Source organism: Pinus tabuliformis, chromosome X (genome assembly GCF_031772625.1).
Source record: "Pinus tabuliformis cultivar Carrire ecotype Pingquan chromosome X, CPIR1, whole genome shotgun sequence".
Lineage (NCBI taxonomy): Eukaryota > Viridiplantae > Streptophyta > Pinopsida > Pinales > Pinaceae > Pinus > Pinus tabuliformis.
The window spans coordinates 946,287,229-946,292,512 of NC_142308.1; positions in this window are offsets into that span (position 1 = coordinate 946,287,229).

Here is a 5,284-nt window from a genome sequence, read left to right on the forward strand (position 1 = left end):
AAAGAACAAAAGTGTCATTGGCGTAACTCACTTAAGTTTCATACAAGAAGATTTCACTGTTCGAAAGGCTAGTTGTCTATGTATACATCCGATGTAGAATAAGTTCAATCTTGCAAGAAGACTCAAAGACTCCTATGGTCCAAGAACAAAGTTCATAGCTTCTAAGATACTATTAAAAGGTATACTTCATGTTGCCAGATGTTACAGTGAGTATGCTGCTGTGAGATCCAAGTTGTTCTAAGGTGACAAATGCTACAATTGCTTGATCCACGCGTTACACAGTTTATATGATCCAGTGTCAGTTTTTTTTATATGAAGTGCTCAAATTGCATAGAGTATATAGCATGTACAACATAATATGTATGTGATGCAAGTGGTATGCATTTAATCCAAGCCATCTCCTAAGGTACGACAATATATGATGTGAAGTATGTTGGAGTATGTATGTGAGTATGTTGTAGCATTATCCAAAGTTGCTATTGTATGGTTGATTTATATAACTATTGATGAGAATTTGTGTACACCCTTATAGTATGTATGCCATTAACAATGACATATTACATGGCAGACAGATCCTCATCCTCATATGGATATGGCACATTATATTAATGGCAAACAAGATCCTCATATAGATATGACATATCACATGGCAGACAAGATCCTCATATGGATATGACATATTACATGGCAGACAAGATTCTCATATGGATAAGGCAAACAGGATTCTCATATGAATATGGCACATTATATTAACGACAGACAGAATCCTCATATGACATATTATATTAACGGCAGACGGAATCCTCATATGACATATTATATTAATCGTATGGCAATCAGAATGTTCATATGATCTCATATTTCATAATGGCAGACTTACTATTCGCTTGGCATGGTAGACATGATACTCCTGTGTTGAAAGAAAAGGCTAGTCATAGAAGGGCTAGGACTAAGAGGAAGTTGTCCAGATTTCAAAAGATAAGTATTATACATCTCTTTTATTGTCTTTTACCATCACTAATATTTCTTGATGATGATGTGAAGTCCTTAATAATGATGGTGATGATATGAACCATAGAATGATAAATGATACGCACTCCTTGTTGATAAGTACTCTTTTGGTGTCATGAATAATGTGATTGGACTCTTTGATGGTACTTGATACTTACTCTTTGATGATGATAATCTAGACAATGATGAAGTAGATGATATAGTTGATCTATATACTCTATTCCTTGGATTTCTTGATTATATAAATGATGTGGATCTCCTGATGCTAACATAATCTCTTAATGTTGATATGAACTCGTGGATGATGATGTTGTGGATTCATTGATGATGAACTCTTTGATGTTATGGACTCCTTGATGTAAGCTTCTTGATGATGATATGAACGAAGTTAACTCCTTAATGATTTGGGTAAGGTCACTTTCCCAATATTTAGAGGGAGTAATGATTGAAAATGATGTCTGTTGATATCAATATAAGATTTTCAAAGCCAAGATGGAAATCCTTGATAAAGTATTTCCTGCACTTAAAAGTCTGATGAGATGGAGAAGTTGTTGATCCCTGGTTTTCTTGATAAACACCTATCACATGCCTCTAAGTCAAACTATGGATGTGCTGCTCGTTGAGATATCAGTGTGATGCTACTATTTATGGTCAGAAATTCACTGCCAGAATACAAGATTTCATGGATATTCTGATACTGGCTCGGTTGGCAGTGTGATGAGTAAAAGGAGTACATCTAGTGTTATATTTCCTGATTTTGTTGCTCTGGGAGCACTATTGAAGCTGAATGCATGGCTTATTATGAAGCCAGTTGGTTGTTGAAGCTCTTCAGTGAGCCATTTGAGCACGCGTTGGTAACCATCATTGTATATTGCGATATTTTTTAGTGGGATTCATTTTTCAGAGAAAGGTACCGTGTTAAAATTGTCAACTAGCGCCAAATTCCATGTGGGTCAGCTTATTTATAGCAGCTGATATTTTTATTGGATCCCTCTCATCGAGAGGTGTAGGATTGATCTAAAGATCATCCAATTCCGATAAGTATTTATGGAGATATGAATTTATTTTGATTATGGAATTATTATTAAGCCGACCAGCGACTTATGTAGGCTCAAGAAGCCCAAATGTCATGTCTATTCAACCTATACATTTTTGGTATAAATAGAAGAGGATTTGATGTCATTTGGTACACACCTTCATGAGTAGTCTCCTCCTCTCCACGTCTGGGTTTTTGGTAAAGGAGAGACACCATGAGTGATATGCTAGTCTTCAAGTGATGCCCTGGCTGATGTACGTTACCCTAGCCGCAGAGATCTGGCCGCAGTAAAGGAGGCCTCATACGCAGCCAAAGAAAGGGCCCTATCCGCATTGAGAAGACTCTAATACGCTGAAATGCCCAGCAATATATGCACAGGAGGGAAACCTTATGCAGTTAGACATCCACGCAGTATACGCTGTCATGAATACGATGTACGCACAGTTTTGGAAACCCTATATGCTAAGCAGGCAATGTAGATATCTACATTGTTCATATACGATGTTCTTTACGCAGGGCTGAAACATACGTAGTCATGGTGACACTTACTATGCTATTCATATACGCTGACACATATACGATGTTCATACGCAGAGCACAGGGTCATGATAATGAAGTCGTAGTAAGTAATGAAGTTGTTGTCAAGGTAAAGGAATCCGCAGTAGGGAATGGTGCAGTCATGGCATGCGGAAATCGCTGACCCTCTCAATGTATGCGGATCTGGCAGCATAGATTATATGAAGGAATCCGCAGTGGGGTATGGTGCAGTCATGGCACGCAGCAATTGTTGACACTCTCGATGTATGTGGATCTGGCAACATAGATCTGGGCATAGAGACTCCAGTCATGCAGTTTCATGAAGACTTATTCATGGAGACCGTTAGCAATCTATGGAAACTCTATACGATGCAGGGCATGGAGACATAAAAGCACTATCATGGATATACACAGTGATGGAAATATCCATACACTGTCATGGATATACACAGTGATGGAAATATCCATACGCTGTCATGGAGACATAACAGTCTCAGGCATACGTATGAAGACAAGAGTCTGTGACACTCCTTGTCTCGGCCTATAGTCATAGTCCCGTCATAATCATGATGAGAAGGATTCCAGTGATCCCACAGAAATGCACGACATAGTGATCTCAGTCATAATAAAGGATGGCTAGAATGAACAGTCTAATATAATGATAATGCACATTAGCAAGCGCAGCAGCATGATGATGGATGAGATCATGGACATGAAGGGCAACATGATGATGGATAAGATCATGGACATGGGTAGCATGATGATAATCATGATTAGTGCAGCATGGTGCAGTATGCAGTGGTGCAGCAAGAGGATCAGATGCAACATGATGATAGGTGAAGGAGTCACCTTGGAGAATTAGTTGAAGCAGAATGTCTTCAACTGATCTCATCATTATACGAAATGATCTATGCTAGATCTAGATAAGTCAAAGTATTGACTTCTGTTGTAAATGTACTATCTCTCTCTCTCTCTCTCTGCTGAACTTTGAAGAACATAAAAGAAGAAATGATCAAGGGTTTCCCCACATTGTGGGGTTTGTCCCTGGCTAGCGCCACATCTTGTGTCCTATTGTCTTAGCTTGTCTTCTGCGATTTATATTTATGTTCTATCTGCAGTTTATCTTAATGCTGATGTGATTGCTAACTATGAAAACATAAATAACTTGCTCTAGCATAGAACATACCTAAAATTAACATGGTATCAGAGCTGAGGTGAAGACAATGCCTAAGCAAGAGTGAAAGAGCAATCACCAAAGACAGTTGGGACAAGACAAAAGGATCAATGGGTTCCTCATAATTCACCCAGGGTGAAGTCGAAGCAAAGAATGTTATCAGAATGGCGCAGCGGAAGGTTCTGATGGCCCATCTAAAGATCACCACATTAGGAAGCTCGGATCTAAGGGTGGAAGGAAAGGCAGATGCTTTGGTTGCAATAAGTTCGGCCATCATGCGAAGGAGTGTCCGAAGGACAAGGACACATCTCTTGATGAAGATAACAATCATTCCAGGGACATTTTCAATGATCAAAGAAATGACTGGTAATGCAAGTCATCAAGGAAATGGTCGACTCTTCAGAGAAAGTAAGGAACCCCAGGCTCTTCATCGAATACATGGGTACACTCTCTAATTTGGTAGAGATGGAAACAATCGTGGAATTATACTTGGAGCCGATGCCACCTATTCCGGAAAGGATGTTGGGAATGTTATCCCTCAATTGAATGAGGGTAACTCGATTCATTTACAAAAACACTTTTATGTACCTAATCGCAAGAAGAACTTGCTATCCATTTCAGCAATGTAAGTCAAAGGTTCAGGGTGGCACTCATCGATGGAAGTCCACTGGGGAATAGATTTTTCAAAGATGTTTTTGAGTTCAAGGTTTTATCAAGTTGCAGGAAGTCCACTGGGGACCATGTCCATTGACACAGCACCGGAGGTCTATGAGTCAGATGGTGACAGGGATGCCTGAATTCAAAAGAGCATGAAGGTACATGTCTGAGATGTACCGAAGGAAAATCTTACAAGGGGACCATTCCTCTCATGTAGCATATCCATAGGTTTGGAACAACCCATGGAGTTTGAGATTCATGAACAGGGAATCTCATGTATACAGAAAGCCCTCTATGGCTTGAAGCAAAACACCCTGGGCGTAGTATGAGAGAATTGATAGCTGTTTGATGAAGCTAAGATTCACTAGGAGTGAAACCAATGCAAACCATTATCCGAACGTTGTGGATGGTAGACCTCTCATACCGGCACCTTATGCGAACGAACTATTTCTGACAAGTGCAGACCCTGCAGAAGTAAGAGGGAGTTGGATTCCGGACATATGTTTTGCAGTTAGCATGGTGAGCTCATATTTTGTTGAGCCTCACTGCATTGGTGCCAAGAATCTTCAGAGATATCTTTGGGGCACAATCTCGCATGTATTGAGATACACTACCGGAAATATGAAAACTGCATGATTATTCGAATGCTGACTAGGCAGGCAGTGTGGAGGATCACTAGAGCACTTTTTAGTGTTGGCTCTCTTTGGATTTTGCTTCGATATCATGGATGAGTAGGAAGCAGAAGTTGGTTGTTATAAGTACCGCCAAGACCAGATACATAACTACGAGTATGACCTCATATGAAGTTGCATGGTTGTGAAATCTCTTCAGTGAGTACACATGATGAATACCATTGTGATTCTCTGTGA